At 35.9% G+C, this 20,830-nt stretch overlaps 1 pseudogene; it reads right to left on the bottom strand.

Moving 5' to 3' along the window:
• Nucleotides 1-9,849: 9,849 nt before the first annotated feature.
• LOC117033728 (protein farnesyltransferase/geranylgeranyltransferase type-1 subunit alpha-like) lies at nucleotides 9,850-10,499 on the bottom strand (annotated as a pseudogene).
• Between the last annotated feature and the right edge of the window lie 10,331 nt (nucleotides 10,500-20,830).

Here is a 20,830-nt window from a genome sequence, read left to right as displayed (position 1 = left end):
CTTCTTTTTTTTTAGGTTTGTTTTTTTTTCTTAAAGTTACATAGGTTTCAGGTGTACAATTCTGTAATACATCATCTATATATCACATTGTGTGCTCACCACCCAGAGTCTGTTCTCCTTCCATCACCATATATTTGATCCCTTTTACCTTCATCTACCACTCCCCTCACCCTTTACTCTCTGGTAACAACTAAACTATTGTCTGTGTCTATGAGTTTTTGTTTCCTCATTTTTTCGTCTTGTTCCTTTGCTATTTTCATGGATCAAAGACCTAAATATAAGACCTGATACAATAAACTGCATAGAAGAAAACATAAGTACTAAACTTATGGACCTTGGGTTCAAAGAGATTTTATGAATTTGACTTCAAAGGCAAGGAAAGTAAAAGCTGAAATAAATGAATCGGACTATATCAACTAAAAAGCTTCTGCACAGCAAAAGAAACCATAGACAAAATAAAGAGGCAGCCAACCGAATGGGAGAAGATTTTTGCAAACAATGCTTCTGATTGGGGCTAATATCCAAAATATATAAGGAACTCCTACAACTCAACAACAAAACAACCATCCAATTAAAAAATGGGCAGAGGACCTGAATAGGTATTTCTTAAAGCAATATGCAGAGCTGAGGGTGAGCTGTTAATCATTTATTCCAACTTATTAAGCACTCCTTAAGTGGTAGGCATGGTGTGGGCGGTACAGATACAGTGGTGAAGAAGATAAATATAACTTGCAATCTAGTCCTGAGAATTTAAATAACTAGGTCTGTGGAGCTGATCAGGCAATTAATTATAGGGTACATTTGAAACCATCCTTTGCTCCTAAATTCACCAATCATCTTCTCATTCCTCATGACAGTGGTTCGCAAAGTGTGATCCCAAGCAGCTGTACAAAGCTTCACCTTGGAACTTGTTAGAAATGCAGATTCTCAGACCCACCTCAGACATATGGAGTCAGCAATTCAGAGGCAGGACTGGGGCTCAGTAATCTGGGTTTCAACAAACCTTTTGGGTACCTCAAGTTTAAGAAGCACTGCTCTGAGACACCCTCTGACTGAGATACCTTATGCAGCAGCTTCCCAAATGGCTACCTCTGTGAAACAGGGCAGCAGGCTTGATTGGGATTTAAAATATAGCTGCACACCATAGTATACATTTTGGGAATCGTTTTTACACATTTCACATTCAAAATGAGTCAATTTCTTAATTTACATTGCATAATACTGAGTGTTTTGTTTTTAAATTCTAGCCATCCTATTCAGCGAAAAGTGGCACCTTATTATGGTTTTGATTTTCATTTCCTAGTGACTAATGATGTTGAGCATTTTTTCACGTCCTTATTGATAATTTGTGTATCTTCTCTGGAAAATATCTATTCATATCCTTCAACTATTTTGTAAACTGTGTCATTTGTCATTTTGTTGTATTGTTGGAGCTCTTAATATAGTCTGAATATTAAATACCAGATATATAATTTATAAATATTTACTGCCCTTCTGTCTTTTCATTTTCTTCATAATATTCTTTGGTGCACAGAAGTTTCTAATTTTGATGAAATGAAATTCATCTATTTTTTTTCTTCTTGCGCATGTATCTAAGTACCCCCTGCCAAATCTGAGGTCATGAAGATTACTTATGTCTCTTTTGCTTACTTCTATTTTCATTTCCTAGACCTACCACTATGAGTTTCATTTTATAATTTGTTTGTTTGTTTGTTTTTTCACTTCTGCTGCCAGGGCCCAGAATTCTTATCAAATTATTATAGGTAACTGTTGAGTTAAAGGGCTTGGATTCCAATTCTGATATACCCTATATATTCCCTGAAAACAATCCCTCCAACCCTTATGTTTTTTGAATACCTAAATTATGTAACATATGTGAAGACTGCAAATAAAAACAGATGTGCAAAGATAATGTCTTCTCTTCTAAGTTAAATAGTGAGGAGGAAAAAACAGACCATAGTAATCTCATGAAAACTACTGGCTTGTTAAGCAGTATAGGTAAAGAAAAACATCTTAATTTCCAAAGCAATAAATGATTATAAATCTTTCTGAAAAAATGAAACATTTGGTGTTATAATGGATAGGAAATAAAACTAGAGAATCTAATGAGGTTTGTGTAGTTCTCCTCTTTAGGCTACAGTAAACTGTAAATTGGAGAACACATTAAACAAGCTGGTTACACTATATTTTATAATATCAGATTGAAGAAAATTAGTAGATACGTAGTATGGGTTAAATTGTGTCCTCCCAGTTTGGATATTGAAGTTCTATCCCCAATACTTCAGAATGTGGCCTTATTTGGAAATGACATTAGAGGTAATCATGTCAAAGTGAGGTCCTTAGGGTGGGCCCTAATCCAATAGGACTGGTGTCCTCGTAAGAAGAGAACATTTGGACACAGACAAAAGACCAGAGGGAAGATATTGTGACTGCAAAGCAAAAAGGATGGCCATCTATCAGCCAATGATAGGGGACTAGAACATAACCTTCTTTCACATCCCTCAGAAAGAATCAATTTGCTCACATTTTGATCTTGGACTTCTAGCATGTAGAAATGTGAGAAAAAAATTTTCTGTTTAAGCCACCCAGTTTGAGGTACTTTGTCACCACAGCCTTAACAAAGTAATATTACTATAATAGGCCTAAGCAAATTCAATCTCTTGGCAAGCTATTTTTTAAATTATTTAAATATAATACAATAATGTCAAAAGGCTAAGGAAGCTATGGGAAGAGTGACAGTGATATATTTTCTAGTTCCTTCCCTTTCTTATTGTGATGAGTCAGACTCCATTTTTGCAATTAATTACTGACAGCTTTTAATCTCACTCCTCCCTCTTTCACTAATAAGAAAGCTTGGTGTTTCCTCCTGTGATGTCAGCAGGAGATTCAAATCATAAAAGCCCCTGAGTATACATAGGAACTCTCAACCTGACCCTAACCCCTAAAGACTATAAAAACAGAATCCAGTCTTCTTTCCTTGCTCTTTCAAGCCATTTTCAGATCAATTTGGGAGGTAAGCCCTGCTCTTCCCAAAACATTTCATTGTGTAAGTAAAAAAAAGTTTGATCCCTTCTTGGCATCTCTGTGGCCTCTTCAGTATTGCTATATGAACCAAATTTGGGATAGGAGTCCATCCAGCAACCACACAGTGGCTTCCGTACTAATTTTCCATCCTGCCCCCATGCTTTTTTCTGAACTGTCCATCTCAATAGCGAACACCCTGACATTTTCAGGCCAAGAAGTGAGAACAGGCATAAATACATGAGAAGAAAGACAGAGCAGTTCATAGTATATCAGACTCTGATTGGTAGGTTGAAAGAGGGAACTCTTAAGATCTTACATGTTTATAAATAAATGCCTGCATGACATTCCTTATAACAATATGTTCTCCTGTAATAATTTTATAGTTTTAGTTCTTACATTTAGCTACTTAGTCCATTTTGAGTTAATTCTTATATATGTTGTGAAGTACTGGTCTAACTTCATTCTTTGGCCTGTAAATATCCAGTTGCCTTGTTACTGTTCATTGAAAGGGCTATTTTTCTCCAGTGAATGATCTTTGCACCCTTATCCAGAATGTATTGGCCCTAGATATTTGAATTTATTTCTGGACTTTCAATTCTATTCCACTGGTCTATATGTCTATTTTTATGCCAGTACCACATGATATGGATTATTGTAGCTTTGTAATAAATTTTATATTTGTGGTGTAGGAGTCCTCCAATTTTGTTCTTTTTCGTAATCACATTGGCTATTAGGGGGTCCTGCCATTTACATATTAATTCTGAAATTAGCTTTTCTTTTCCTGCATTGTTTTGATGGGGATTGCATTGTTTCTGTAAATCTGTTTGAGTAATATTGCCGTCTTAATAATATTAAATCTTTTAATCAATGAATGCATTATGTCTTTCCATTTATTGGGGTCTTCTTTAACCTCTTTCAGCAATGTGTGCATCTCTTTGATTAAATTTTTCCCTAAGTAATTTATTGATTTGGATATTACCATAAGTTTAATTGCTTTCTTAATTTTTTTTCAGATTGTTCATTGCTGGAATATAGAAACACAACTGATTTTGTACGTTGATCTTGCAACTTTGCTAAATTTGTTTATAAGTGCTAAGAGCTGTGTGTGTGTGTATGTGTGTGTGTGTGAATTCTTTAGGAATATATATATATACCGGGGATGCCAAACAAATGTGTACAAGTGGACACTTTGGTCAACGTTGCTCAAGCAGTAGTTCTCCGTAATCAGAAATGTCTGGACGTTGACGGTAACCACTTTGAGCACCTCTTGTTATTGCAGAAGTCAAACATGACTTGGATTCATCTTTTGTTATCTGTATATATCAAGTATTACAATTTTAATATAGTTTTCCTTTCTTAAAATGTGTATACATTTTTGGCACCATATAGGTATGGATAGATATACATATACATATAAACATATACATATACATATATACATACACACAGACACACACCCTCACACCCACACAATCATATATGATCATGTCATCCATGAATAGAGATACTTTTATTTCTTCCTTTCCAATTTGGATGCCTTTTAATTTCTTTTTGCTTGCATAATGCTGGCTATAACTTTCAATACAATGTTGACTAACTGTGGTGATAGCAGATACATTTGCCTTGTTCTAGATCTAAGGGAGAAAGCTTGCAATCTATTGCCATTTAGTATAATGTTAGCTGTGGATTTTTCATAAATTTCTCGTCATGGTGAGGAAGTTCCCTTCTAGTCCTAGTTTTCTGAGTGTTTTTATCATGAAAGTGTGAGATTTCATCAAATGCCTTATTCTGCATTAAGTGTGATTATTTTGTTTTCTTTGTTCTAACAATGTGGTGTATAACATTGATTAGTTTCATATGTTGAATCACTCTCACAATTCTGTTTGGCCATGATACATAATCATTTTAATATATAGATTTGGTTACTATTTTATTGAGTATTTTTTGTCTATGTTCGTAAGATGTATTGATACGTAGTTTTCTTTTCCTTTGATGTCTTTATTTGGTCTCATAGAACAAGTTTGGAAGTAATCCACCATCTTCTATTTCTTGGAACATTTTTAAAAGGATTGGTGCCATTTCTTTTCAAATGCTTTGAAAGAATTCACCAGTGAAGCTATATGGTTATGGGCTTTTCTTTTTTGGGAAGTTATTGATGCAATCTATTTACTTGTTACAGTTTTGTTCATATTTCTATTTCTTCTTCAGTCAGTTTAGGTAGCTTCATTATTCTTTGACATTTGTTTTCTAGTATAAATTCTTCTCTATTAAATAATCTTTAATTATATACTTTGCCCACCTAGAAAATGAGGAAATGTATATAGCTTTCTCTTACCTTTCTCAGCTCAAGTATCTTACATGTACTGCTCAAAATCAATCTTTTTGCAGACATTAGAAAGCCCCTGCAATCACTCATATTCATGTGGCTGAAACTCAACTTTTACAGTGTATAGTTTAGTATTCCAACATCATCTACATTTCTGAGTGTATCTTTGAAATGTAGGTGGCATTGGGATTTCGAGATATAGCAAACTAAGAAGTTCCCAAACATTTTAAACCAGAAGACAACAAAAAAATCTTAGATATTACAGTAATTATAGCAATACACTTGACATATACAAACTAATATAAAAAACGTAAGCTACTATATGTCTACATATGTATTTATACGCATTGTGTGTATATATAAATATATATGTGTGTATACATAATTTTACATATACACACACACACACACAAATGCATACGAGGTCGGACAATTGAGTTCACAAACGCATCCTTGAAAAAGTGCTACATACCTCATTGCTGAATATCACTACAGTCACCTTCGAAGTACTGCCCTTGGGAAGCTATGCACCAAGGCCAGTGCCTAGTCCACCCTTCAAAGCAATTTTCGAACTCTTCTTCTGGAATGGCCATCAGAGCTCTCATCGTATTACCCTCAATCTCATCAAAATGTCTTCCTTTCAATATTTCCTTTATCTTCGGGTAAAGAAAGAAATCTTTGGTGGCCAGATCAGGTGAGTAGGGAGGATGTTCCAATACAATTATTTTGTTTACTGCCTAAAAACTCCCTCACAGACAATGTGCCTTGTGAGCTGGTGCATTGTTGTGATGCAACAGTCATGAATTGTTGGCTAAAAGTTGAGGTCGTCTAACGTTTTCACACAGCCTTTTCAGCACTGCAAAATAGTAAACTTGGTTAACTGTTTGTCTATTTGGTACAAATTCTTAATGAATAATCCCTCTGATATCAAAAAAGGTTAGCAACATTGTTGCAGCAAGTTTGCAAACGTGTCATACCTCGTATATATCATATATAAATGTATATGCATATGTATATGTATGCATATATATACTTACATATATATTCTCTACAGCTATATCATTTTGAACATGTCCAATCTCGTCTGACCTCAGAAGGTAAGCGTAGTTTGGCCTGATTAGTACATTATGGAAGATGACTTGGAATGCTAGGTGCTTAATGCTTTTGCCTCCTCCTAGCAAGTGATTTCTCAGTTCTTTTACCAATTCCACCTTCATCAAGTATCATGGCTCCCTTCAAACAGCTCCTGCCAGTCTGCCCCTGCTCACCACCATCTCAGTCTCCATCACTATTTCCAGCCCACTGCAGCACAGGCAGTCAACAGAAGCCTAATCTTTCAACTTTTAAACCCTATACTCAGGAACAACCAGAAGTGTCAGGAAACCCACTTCATAGGCAAGAATATACAGAATACAGTAGAATAGAATACAATGGAATATAATAGGGTAGGATAGGATAGGATAGGATAGAAATATATTTAGGATATATATTACTAAGTAAATCTTGATATACATTTGAAAATTAATATGTATTTAAATATATATATATTATGCATAAAGATGTGTGCACCATTTAAAATCACATCCTGTTTCCTAGGCTAGGTGCTGGGCTAAAAACCAGAGAAAAACGTCAATTATTCTTTTGTCACTGTAAGTATAACTGCTATACTAGTACAGCTAGTATTGTATATGAGGATATTAAAAGCTATTTTTATGACTTCCTAGGGATAATCACCACCACATTAATTTTTTTTGATTCACAAACCCAGCCCCTCAAGAATGTTTAAATTCTGATTATCTATAACATAATTATAAAAATTTTATAATTTTTACTTTTAAATTTTAAAAGAAAAAATTTTGAAATTTTACTTTCAGGTGCTCAGAATTCCCAATTACAGGCTATCTATGTTCTGTTTGGTATTTTAATTTTGAACTATTTTAAAACATACCTGCAATTATTGCATTTGATGGGTTTTATCTTGTTTCTATCTATAGACCAAGTACTCTCTGGTGTAATTCTGAGAAATTATATTTGAATATGCTCGCCAATAGATAAAAGAATTAAGTTTCTTGGACAACAGAGATGAACTAACACTAATTAGCTAATATTTGGATAATTTCTTATAAAATTATGCTAACTTTTATAATATATAGTTTACATTTTTCTATTCATAAGAACAGTGCCTTAGACCTGAAATAACCTGAAATAACACATCATTGCATGTAACTGCTTATAAATGTCATGCATCACATTTCTCATTTGGAAGGTGAACACAGTTTTATCTTATTTTTCCTGAAGTGCCTTTATCATTGAATATTTTATTTTAGGAAACAAAACTCTAGAGAAAGAACCATAATAAATAATCTTTTATACAGTTATTATTCCGTCCTTAAATTTTGTATTACTTTAAAAAGAGTCTGGTGGTTTCCTCATTCTAAATTGTGAATGATTTCTTAATCTTAAAATAAAAATTAAAAGGTTTAATATATATATATTAAATATATATATATGTGTGTATATATATATATATATATATATATACATATAAAATATATATATACCATAGAATTGGAAATATGCCATACGATTTGAAAATGATGAAACTAATGAATCCACATAAAGTACCAAGATATGGGTTAGAATGTAATTGAATTACATTAAACATTTAAACCTGTCCAGTGTATGAGACTAGGGATTCTAATTAAGGAAATATTTTCATGACTAAACAGAAACACGTAAATTCACACAAAATATGTAATTGATAAGGGTATCATCTGAGAAAGAGACTCCGATGTCTCTTCTTTCCCACAACCAGATTTAGGGATGATTGCTATATTTTCCTTTAGAAACTCCTGCTTACCTTTAGGAGGGTGACACTTAGCACACTAATGATTTGACTATTTGCCTGTACCACCCACTATACTTTGAACAGCTTTGGTTGTGTTCACTGTGTGCCAAGAATGTATCATAAGTCACTTTCTTGAATATTCAAAATTATACTTTTAAAGACATTTTTCTACTATAATATTATAGATGAGTATAGTCGTTTCCTGTGACTGTGACCGCTCTAACAAATTATCACAAATTTGGTGGCTTAAAACAAGAGAGTTTATTCTTCTGCAGTTTTGCAGGCCAGAAGTTAAAAATCAGTTTCACTGAGCTGAAATCAGGGTATCACCAGGGCCACACTGCCTCCAGAAGCTTTAGAGAAAATCTGTTCTTTACCTCTTCCAGCATCTGGAGGAAGCCGGCATTCCTGCGTTCTTGGCTGCATCACGGTAATTCTGACTTCATAGGTCACATCGCCTTCTTCATGTGTGATCTCCCTCTGCCTCTCTTTTATAAAGACAGTTGCTATAGCATTTAGGGCTCACCAGGATAATCTCATTTCAAGATCCTTAATTTAATTGCACCTGCAAAAAAAACAAAAACAAGCAAAAAATACAATTGTTACCATCCTTGCATGTTCCTTGAGCCTTTTCCTTTCCAGGAAGAACAGCCTCAGGGAATTGCTGTCTCAGACCCAGATCTATTGCCAGCACCCTGCGATGGGGCAGATGACCTCTTACCTCAGGCCTCCATCAGGAAATGCACTCTTCTTTTGAACACAATGGGGGGGTGCCCAAGGCTGCTGCCTGGTCTGGGTGCATAGACTGTGAGGTTTCCCAAGAGGGGAAACTGGGCACTGACTGGAGCCTTCAGCATGCATGCACTTTGTGGCTTCGGTGTGTATGTAGGGGAGTAACTGAGTCCTGATGGAGTGTAGAAAGAGGATGGTCTGTGCTTAAAGGTGGCTCAGAGGAGGGGACATCAGGCCCCAAAGCTGCTGCCGTGACCACTTTCCCAGAGTAAGCCCAATCTCAGATCTTGGGAGTTCTATGGGGGCCAGCCAGTAGGAGAGACCCGGGATGAGAAACATCACAGTGCCCCAAGTGGTGAAGACCCTTCCTTCCAGACCTATCAGTAGGAGTCTGGTTCATGCCACCTATCAAACAAACACCAATCCTCACAAATGGGCTTTTCCCCTACTTCCCCACCCCCTCCACCCAAGTCAGAGGCTCAGAGTAACAGAAGCACCTCAGCTAGCACTGCGGGACCAGGCTCTGGCCCAGCAATGGTGCAGGGTCACAAACTGCAGAGGCCAGGTGGGGGAGTGAATTGTGCATGCACCCACCATGTGTCTATAGCTTTGCAGGAGGCCCAGGGGCCCAGGGCCCCAGGGCTGCTGCACCAGCTTCCAGAACAAACTCTTGGGGTTGGTTCCCAACATCTGCCAAGGTCCAAGGGCACAGCAACCCATGTATGCAAACTTTTTTCCTGGTAAGGTAACATATAAATAAAAATCGAAAAATTAGAATGGAGACATATTTTGGGGAGGCATTATCAGCCTAACACAATGAAGAAGCCAAATTACACTAACTTAATTTGTCCATGGACACACAGCTAGTAAGTTACCTGGTCTGGATTAGATCCCAGATGGTTCTCAAGAGTACTCTCTCTCAAAGTGTTTTGTAAACCTGAAGTTCCAGTTCCTGCATAACCCACTGTCAGTGTTGCCAGGAATGATAATTTTTTGCATCCTAATTAAGAATATCAGAAACAAACTCAAGCTCCTGAGATGGTCCTTTTAGCCATTCCACTAACACCCACCTATGATGCTAACCTTGGTAGCTTGGAGGCTGTTCTTCAGTTATTGCAGTGATGTGCTTGGTCCATTTCCTCATGGACCTTTTGAAGTGACTCAAAGAAGTCTTCAAAAATACCGCACTGTATAATTGGCTGCATTAACTCAGCAGAATAGCTGGTTAGTTTAAAAACTCCTTCACTTCTTTTATCACTCTACAGAATAGCCCAGGAATAACCATAAACATCTCTGAGTTTTTCACTATAAATGATCTGGACTATTGGATTGGGGCCACCGTTCTACGGCACCTGATCTATTCCAACCCAGTCTGCTCCGTCCCTATATATACTTGGGCAAACCCAGGGTCAGAAACCCGTCGTCCAGAGCGAACACCACTGCTTCTGCCTGGGCCACCTTACTTCCTTCTGCTGCTAGGGTGCCAGGGGTGCGGCTGGAGGGTAGCCGCTCAGGCTGACCGGGCTCGTTGCTCTGTGCAGACTCTCCCACTCCCTCAGTGGCTGGCATCTTGCCTCTGATGCAGTGGGAGTTGGCGGCAGACCCCCACCCCTAAATGTTACTTATTTTTAAATACAAGCTCTGCATAACGTATAGCTATTTAATCTAGTTAAAAGAATCATTCTAATACACTTACACATTAAAATATGGAACCACAAAATATTTCATCTTTCAAAAGGAATGATTATGAACACAATTACCACCCCCCCAAAAAAAAATGTAACTTGAACTTGTTAATATCACTCACCAAGATTAATCCTGCTCACATGTAAGGCTGAAAAAACTTTTGGCAGTCCAACGATTTTAGATAAGTACAATCTCTGCTGACACAAAAGATATTAATGACAATAACGCAAAACAAAGATTATTTTATTATTGCCTTTTTCAAAAGAATGTTTCCAAAAGGAGTAAAGAAAATATTAAATCAGCTTCTGACATACAGATACAGCTCATTTCTTTTAGAAATTGTGTTGTATTTTGCTCCCAATTGTGTTTTTAGAGAAAATATCCTACCTCAAGAAATAAGTGTTTTATTTATGACCTTCTGATATGGCTGGGAAAAATTAAAAAGAAGGATTGCCAGTTGTCTAGCTTGTGTTGTAGGATATAATGGCTTCCTGTTGCCAGAGAGAACCTAAGGTGAAGAGGCAAAGCAAAAATTGAAGTTGATGTATCTGTTTTTACATTAGGAAAAATTTATAAGTTGGAAAAATTATATTATACTGATTTCATTTATTTTACACAAAATATTGACGTGGATATTCTCATATTGTCTGATCTATGCTAATATAATAGGACAAATTGATCGTCGTGCTCTTACTCAGAAATTAAATTCTCATTGGCTTGAAGAAAGAGTCAGGCATTTTCATTTTTTATATAGTTTAAATTGTCCGTACTCAAAAACCCTAGGTTCCAAATTCAGAATTGCAGAACTTTGTTTTACTTTTTATCTCGGATCACACATCTTCACTATTACTTTCATTTCATATATACTCCTTTAACATGAACTTTCTTTTTCAACTATAAGAACTTTTCTAGTTATGCTACTTTCGGAAATAACTTGAAGTCCCTAAAATGATAATCACTACCCTCCTTTCATTGTCTTTATAGAACATATGCCTTTTGTTAGTCGCAATCTACTCGCAAAACAAGAGAAGCCAATTTGAATGCATTATCTGTTTTCCATCTCCTTTCTCTAGTGCATTGCTCGGCTATTGATTTTTTATTCTTTATTTGTTTTCTGTGTTGCATATTTAAGTTGAAGATAGAGATTTGATGTAGTCGTACAGTGTTTAATACATATTTTTCAACCAGTAAACACAAAACATAATAAGCAAGATGAGATTTTCTTTATTAATTTTAAAAGGAATCTTGATAGATGAGATCACCTATGATCCTTCTGAAGAAAAATACCCAGGTATCTATGTTACCATAGTTGAAGTGCCCCCCGCGCACCCTAATTAAGCAAATCTAATTGCAAATAGATTGTTTCCACAGTGCTTGGGTTACACTACTGATCAGTCAAATTCGATTAACTTTGGGCAGGGATAGTTTGTGAGTCCAATTTTTGCAGTTTGTTCTGACTCCATGAAGTCTCTCTCTCTCTCTCTCTCTCTTTTTCCTTATTATTATTTTTTTTTTTTGGCATACAATTTAATGAGTTTGAACATATGCATATACCCCTAAAACCAACACCACAATCAAGGTAAAAAACATCCATCACTTCCAAAATTTTTCCTTATGCTCTCCCCAACTTGCTTTTTATTATTATTATTATTATTATTATTATTATTATTATTATTTTCAGGTATGTGAAACAATGTAATATTTAGATATTTATACCCTTCACAAAGTGGTAACTCCCTCCCCCAATCTACTACCCCTGTGACATAGTATATAGCTGTTACAATTACACTGACTCTATTCTTTATGCTGTACTCCACATCCTATGACTATATATACATATATACATATATATATATATATAAAATTATGGTTGACATTCATTATTATTCAGTTTCAGGTGTACACTGAAGTCTCTTCTTAACTGTCTCATTACCTGGTTCTTCCTGGTGAACTAGTTGGCCTATGGTTTAACGTGTACGTAATTAAGAGGATCTATTGTTTTTGAGAGCATCATGAGCTTGGATTTCCCCACACACTCTGTCAGTTACTTTTTGGACAGCTTTAGAGCTCTGCTCCTTGAAAAATAATCTAAGCAACTAGTCTGGGTATTGGATATGGCGGGGAAAGCGGAAAGGGGAGTTCTTTCATGTTCTCAGCTTGCTTCTTCCGGCTGGAACTTCTAGCTCATGAGCACGCGGAGGAGAGAATGCTTGAGTCCTAGTGTTCTGGGCCTGCCATGTCCAAGATAGAACCCCTGCCCTGTGGGTGGAGGCACAGTGGACTAAGGGAGTCCCTGACCCCTCAGCTTCACTGCCCATAAATTTAGCCTTTCAACTTAGAGATGGAGGGAATAAGAATGGAGGGTGTTCTTTCTCTCTTAGTGAAATATGGTAAGACTTGAGTGGGGAAAAAAGGAGAAGGAATCTGTTTCTTTGGACAAACTTACCAGAGTGGAAGTTCCATCAAGCTGAGTTGAGTAGGAGTAAGAGCCATGGAATAGTTTTTGTCTCAGATGCCACAAAATCTTAACTATTCATTTTCTCTATGCCTTTGGAACATTCTTAGAGATTTTTAAATGGTTAGTTTTTCGTTTGTTACAGATTTTTTTTTTCTTTTTTCGCTTGGGAGTGAGTGTGTGCAGAGATTTTTATGCTGTTCACATCTTGAAAGTGAAGCTTCAGCCCACTGAGCTTCTTATTTTGGTTTCTATATTTTATTTCTAAGACTTCCATTTGGTTATTTTTTATATGTATATTTCTTTGCTGAGGCTATTTTTGAAATTAATTTCAGTCATGTTCATAATGGCTTATTAAAGCATTTCTATCATTTGTGGTTTAAATCTTTGTCACATATAAAGATTTGAACACATACTGTGTAAGTATTGACATCTATTGTTGTCATCTTTCTTCATTAAGTTTGGGATCTTATTCGTTTTTGGCATGATGAGTGATTTTTAACTGAGGCCTGGTATTTAAATATTATATTCTGAGACTATAGATCTTACTAATTGTTTTTGTTTGTTTTATCTGTATTTCCTTGACAATACAATAGTTGAGGATGATAGGATGTCATTCCCTGACTGTCAGGTTCCCCATTCAGCTTGTGTTGACACCAGAGGGGGCTCCACATGCCAGATGGGTAGAAGTGGCTGTTCTGGCTCCTCACGTGGTCTCCACTGACCCTATAGTGGGGGGTAGCCTCATTACTGCTAGGAAATAGTGAAAGTCCTGAATTTCCTTTACACCTCTTTCCCTACCACCCAGTGGATAGGGGAGGGGCACCTCATTACTGCTGAGTGGGATTCCAGGCTCCCCCTCTTGTCTCTACTAACACCGCAGTGGCAGGCTTTCTAGTGGCTAGCAGGGATAAAATTTTTGTCTTCCTACTTCATCTTGTCTGACACCATCGTGGTTGAAGTAATTGTTGGGGCTTCTCATTCCAACCCCTTGAGCATGGAAGTCTAGGTTTCTCACTCAGCCTTGCCGGTATGGGAGGGGGTGGCAACTCGGTGTTTTCTCTAGTGTTTGGCTAGAGAAAAACAGTTATTGTTTAAATGCCTTTTATCTCACTTGGATGCTACACTTCTGATCCTTTGGGTATAGACAGTAGGCTTTTGTTTGAGTTTCTTTTGTTTCTATTGGTGTTTCTGGGTTACCAGCTTCTCTAGGTCAAAGAAACAAACAAAAAGAAACAGAAATCACAAGCCTGTTATCCCTTGAGTCCCAAGGTCTCCAGGCTATCTGCCTTGTTCTTTGCACGTTCTTTGTTTAATATATAATTATCAGGATTTTGAGTTGTACTTAACAGGAAGAATAAGATGTTGGATTTAGTAATCAAGATGATATGACTGCCAGTTGACCCTCGAGCTGACCCGGGCTGTTGGAGGCTCCTCATCCACTCCCCTGTCTTTGGAATGTAAGCTCTGCCTACTGTTTCCACAGTGGGAACTGTTCCAAAGACACAATCTTGGGAGCCTAAGGTGTTTTTGAGACCATCTGGACAGTATATGTAACTGCCCTTAATTAAGGCCTCTATCTAAACTTTTAAGCTTTGGCAGGAGATCTCCTCCTCTTTTGGCCATTCAAGACAAGCCTCATAATTAAGCTCCATTGCTTATTAAACCTGCTACCTGCCAATCTGGAATGTTCTGCCTCTTTCTTTCATCTTTCCCTGCTCTCTCTGTATGAGGCCAGTTTGTGAATCAATAAAGTACTCCATCTTCTGAGAACTATTATCTTATTCTTGTAAGTGGTAAATATTTCAAGACCGAAATCTATTAACTAGGTTTGGGGGTACTAATTGCTACTGAGCTGTGCGTCAGTCTCATAGTGTCTGTTGTTATATAATCCTCAGGAAACTTTATCATCTTGACAGTCAACAAGATATCATAACGGTCTTCATTATTTGTCACTGTTTATCAACACCACTTTGAAATTTTACTTTCTTTTTGCTCTAATGACTTCATATTTTATTCTCATTTTTCTTGAGAAATGCATTTTCCCCAAATGCCTCATTCAGTGTTGCTCATTTGTCTTTAGAAATACACAGTATTTGAAAATGATAGTTTAGAAATGTTTCTAATGAAATTTAGTTACTAATATTGAAGACATTCTAATTTTCTTGGATCACCTGACATATTTTCACAGATTGTATGAATGGCATCATCTTCCTAAGGTCAACCTTAGCATATTGTTGTTGCATAAAATTCTATCTTCAATATCAAAGGTATTCCAAAAGACTTAATTCCAACTTCATCACCTTATTGCCTTCATATACTTTTCTATTAAGTGGCCATGTTCTAGTAAAATGAACTTTAGACATCCTATCTCATTATAATACCCTTTCATGGATCTACCCTGTTTTGAAGAATATTTTCACTTTGTATAATACCCTCAAGGTCCATCCATGTTGTCACAAAAGGCAAGATTTCATTGTTTTTTATGGCTGAATAATATTCTATTGTGTATATGTACCACTTCTTCTTCATCCAGTCATCTATTCATGGGCACCTAGGTTGCTTCCATATCTCGGCTATTGTAAACAACACTGCAGTGAACATACAGGTGCATATATCCTTTTGAATTAGTGTTTTAGATTTCTTTGGATAAATATCCAGAAGTGGACTTGCTGGGTCATGAGGTAGTTCTATTTTTAATTTTTTGAGGAACCTTCATACTGTTTTCCATAGTGGGCTGCACCAATTTGCAATCCCAACAGGGCACAATGGTTCCCTTTTGTCCACATTCTCAACAATACTATTTGTAGATTTATTGATGGTAGCCATTCTGACAGGTATGAAGTCACATCTCATTGCAGTTTTAGTTTGCATTTCTAAACTAGATTTTGTCTCTCTCTTGTACTCTACGTTCCTTTTTCTCTAGCTTGATGTGTTTCATTCTTTCTGTCAAATATGTTTCAATTGAAAAATGTTTTGCATGTGTGTGACCAAAGACACACGGAAAGATGGCATGAATCTTTCAAGTTTAGGTACTTGAAAGCATAGTGCTTGGAAGCTATAGAAAGCCATCACACACACACAACTTCAATTCTATTAAGAGATGAACTGATTTCCAGAAAATTATCTCTTGTGATTGATATGTCTACCTGGATGAGGAAATCTCAGCCTCTGAGGGTTGCTAATATGTGTCTGCTAACATTTCCCTCATTCAATACCAAAATACGTTGCTCTTTTGATGCATATGCCTGAAGGAAGATATCAGGGCGTTTAACACAGTTTTGTTTGTTTGTTTGTTTGTTTGTTGTTAATTCAATCCCATTATCAATGTACCAAATATTAACAGAATTGTTTTTTTTAAATACCACTTGTGTAGAATGTACAGAGCCTTCACTTCTGCCATTAAATCTATGAAAGCCCCTAACTGTTTCCCCAGTTGAGTATTTCAGTAGAAATTAGGGGGGAAAAAATACTTAGATTCTTCTGCTTATGTCATTATCTTGCTCGGAACTCTGTAAACTTATTTTAATTATTAAAGAGTATTGTTTTAAAAAAACTGCCTTGTTTTGGAGAATATTTTCACAAAAGACATTTGCTTGTCCTCTTACTTCCCTCCTTATTTTTCATGTTCAGATTTAATAAGGTCACGTTGGAACTCACAAATCCTCAGCCAGTTAGATTCTACCCTGAAGGCTGACCTTGTGTATTCTAAAAAATGAAATAACTAGAATATAAATTTATATTTGCATAATGCATTAATGGTGACACATTTACACAGCTTGTCCACTATCTGAATTGGTAAGAGACAAAATAACTTAGAATTTTAACGAATATTTTTCTTATTTGAAGCATACACAATTTCTAGCAATTTTCCTCTGAATCAATTCCTGAGTTGTATATTTGTAACTTCAGTAAAGTTTACTCTATAGTCTCTGAAATTACTCAAAGCATAAATAAGAATGTGAACATGTTTACATGCCTCAACAAAATTTTCTTCTCAAATCATTTGAGGCAGCTGGTAGTGTCACCAGAGGCTCACGGGAATGTCCAAAAAACTCCACCTGGAGAAGTGGTGACCACGTCCTTGTCTCGGCTCAAGAAAGAATTCAAGGGCAAGACAGATGCAGGAAAGTGCAGGGAGTTTATTAAAGCAAAAGTACACACTTGACATGGAAATTTGGGCAAATTCAGAGATCAAGTTGCCTTTAGGAAGTTCTGTTCAGGGGTTATTATCCCTCCCAAGGGAAGGGCTTGGTGACATCTGGTTGTTTTACCCCTGAGCGGGACCCTCCGTTTCCTGATTTTTCTTCCTTATTTGGTTCCTCCAGATATATCATGGCATCAAGCACATGATGGGAGTCGTAGTAGCTGCAATGAAATGACATTATAATGACATTATAATTAGCTAAAGAACTGGTTCTTGTTATTCTCTAGCTGCAGATGCCAGAGTCTCTTGTTACTTGTGTAACCAGAGAGGCAGCTTATCTTGCAGCCTGGAGGGGAGGTCAGTCCCCTAGGCTACTTATCCTGCCTCAGCAGGATCTGATCCTTCTCCTATAAAAAACGAAGCTGTGGAATTTTAAATGTACCTAAAGAAAGATACTTTTTTTTTTAGAAATGGGTTTTATTTATTAACTTTTTTCTCAGCCTTACTGAGACATAATAGACATAACGTTTTATAAGTTTAAGGTGTACAATGTGTTGATTTGATACACTTACATATTGGGAAATAATTACCACCACAAGGTTAGTTAACACCTCCATCACCTCACATAATAACCTTTTATTGTTGTGGTGAGAACATTTAAGATGTACTCTCTTAGCAATTTTCAAGAATACAGTACAGTACTTTTAACTATAGTCATCGTGCTGTGCATTAGATCCCTGGAACTTATTCATCTTATAACTGGAAGTTTATACCCTTTGACCAGTAACTCCCAGTTTCTCTCAACCCCCAGCCTCTGGCAATCACCAATCTACTCTCTGCTTCTATGAGTTCAGTCTTTTTAGATTGCACATATTAGTGAGGATATACAGTATTTGTCTTTCGCTGTTCACTTCACTTAGCATAATGCCTTCAACATCATCTATGTTGAGACCAATGGCAGGATTTTCTTCTTTGTTACGCTGAATGCATACATACACACATATATACATATATTTTCAGTCTCACATCTTAGGTTGTTTCCATGTCTTGGATACTGTGAATATGGCTGCAATGAACATGGGAATGAAGGCAGCTCTCTGAGATAGTTATTTCATTTCCTTGAGATTTATACCCAAAAGTGGGATTGCTGGATCACATAGCAGTTCTGTTTTTAATTTTTTGAGGAACATTTTTCCACAGTGGCTGCACCAATTTACATTCCCACAAACAATGTACAGGGGTTCCCTTTTCTCCAAACCCTCACCAAAACTTGTCATTTCTTGTTGTTTTGATAATAGCCATTCTAAGAATTGTAGTTGATATTTCACTGTGATTTTGATTTGCATTCACCTGATGACTAGTAATGCTGAGCATCTTTTCATTTTCCTGTTGTCCATTTGTACATCTTTGGAGAAATGTCTATTAGGGTCATCTGTCCATTTCTTAATCAGATTGTTGCTTTTTTACTATTGAGTTGGATATGTCCCTTATATATTTTAGACATTAACTCCTTATCAAATATATGAAATGCAAATATTTTCTCCCCTTCCATAAGTTACCTTTCCTTCTTGTTGATTATTTTCTTTGCTGTCAGAAACTTTTAGTTTGATGTAGTCCCACTTGTTTATTTTTGCTTTCATTACCTATGTTTTGGTGTCATTTCTAAAGAAATAATTTTAAACTTATTTTAGAAAAAAATTACTGTGTGCCACTCTGAGACAAAATGGGAAAGGTGAATTAAGTATTCCTATATCTTCCTCATATTGAGAGTCCAATTTTTCCAAGTCACCTTTTAATTCAAATAATGTGATGTCCAATTTATTTCTCAGTGCACTTGAATGTTATCAATAGTGTTAATGATGCAACATTTCTTAAGATAGTGCTCTATTATTATCTCCAGTATTACGTTCCAAACTACACTGTGTGAGAGCATATATACAATGAAAATTATCAAAGGTCTTGATCTACTGCCTGGCCAACAGCAATTCAAACGTGTCCTCACTTCATGGCCTTAGAATCAATGAGATAAGAAGTTCATGCCTTTTCTTCCTTTTATATATGGAAAAATGAACGATTTGGGAAGAGTTAACATTTAGATTACACATATAAGGGATAAAGTAAAATATTTTGAAATAGGAGACTAGAATATCTTTCCAACCATAAGTCTCGATGTCACTTCTCATTGCCTCCCAAGTCCCTTGTGCTTCTCCTCCCATGACACTGTCACCATACATTGCACTATCTCCTTCTCGTCTGGATCTTACTCAGTTGTCTCTGAGGGCGGGATGTGTCTGTCTCATTCACTCGTCTGTCTCAACTATACACTTGGCATAGGGATAATGCTCACAAAATATGTGTTGAGAAAACCATGTAAAGTATATATATGTATAACTGTTCTTTAATTTTATATTCACTGTGCTGAATTGCTAAATGTTTAAAAACTCATGGTTCAGTAATATGGTTCTTTCACTTACCAAAATTCTTTTCCAGAATGACCTCATTAAGCCCCTTGGCTTTAAATTCCATCTTATGTTGATGACTCCAAAATTTCTATCTCAATCAGGAAGGTGTCTTTTGATTTCTAGTCTCCTATTTCAAAATATTTTACTTTATCCCTTATATGTGTAATCTAAATGTTAACTCTTCCCAAATCGTTCATTTTTCCATTCTTCCAAAACTGGTCTTTCTTCCAGAATTTTCTGTTTCAATAGTGGCACTATCATTTATCTAATTGCTTAATCCAAATAGAATTCATCCTTGATATATACTCACTTTCCTATAACCTCCACAATTTGTTTGGCCGACAAGTCCTTTTCAAGGTCTACATCTAAATTTTTTCAGCTCTTTCCCCCTCCTTATTCAAAACTATTAGCAACCATTCCTGAATTAGTGCTCTTGATTTATTATTATTAATCATTCTGTAATTATTTTGTTTTATTTTCTGGTTTCTTTTTCAATATCAGTTTTCTCTAAGTAGGATATCAGTTCCATGTGGAGAGGAATCTTGCCTCTCTTTTTAATCACTTATAACCCCAAAGTCTTAGATTCAAATATATATTCCACCAAACTATAAAATAGCTTATGTATTTGTGTCTCTCCTTTTGACTCCTAACTCATTAATTCCTCAAACTGCATCACACAGGTTAATACATATATTTTGTTTTTCTTTACATATAATTTTGGTTTAGTTCTCAGATCAGTGAAGTAGAAATCTGACTTAAATTTCCAATTCACTATTTTATAGTAGACATTTGTTTAATTACATAACATCTCTAAATATTGCTTTCTTCATTTGTAAAACAGTTGCTTTTAAAATGGTTGTTTTTGGAAAATACAATAAAACAAAATGGTTGTTTTTAGTATTAAATTAAATAATGTAAAACACTTAGCATGCTCTGTATATCATATATATGGAACAAATGATAGATAATAATAATTATTGTTCCCTGGGTATTCTATTATGTTGCATGCTTTCCTTATCTGTACTGGTATTTTATTCCTCTATTGTCCATTGAGATCTATTAATTTCTTCCTTAATTAATGAAAATTATTGTGATTATGACAAAAATCAATAATCTAATTCCAATTCTTTTGACTGAAAATCCAACTTTT

Source organism: Rhinolophus ferrumequinum, chromosome 14 (genome assembly GCF_004115265.2).
Source record: "Rhinolophus ferrumequinum isolate MPI-CBG mRhiFer1 chromosome 14, mRhiFer1_v1.p, whole genome shotgun sequence".
NCBI classification, from domain to species: Eukaryota; Metazoa; Chordata; class Mammalia; order Chiroptera; family Rhinolophidae; genus Rhinolophus; species Rhinolophus ferrumequinum.
The sequence above is the reverse complement of the archived record's forward strand: the minus strand, read 5'-3'. Positions and strand labels throughout refer to the sequence as shown.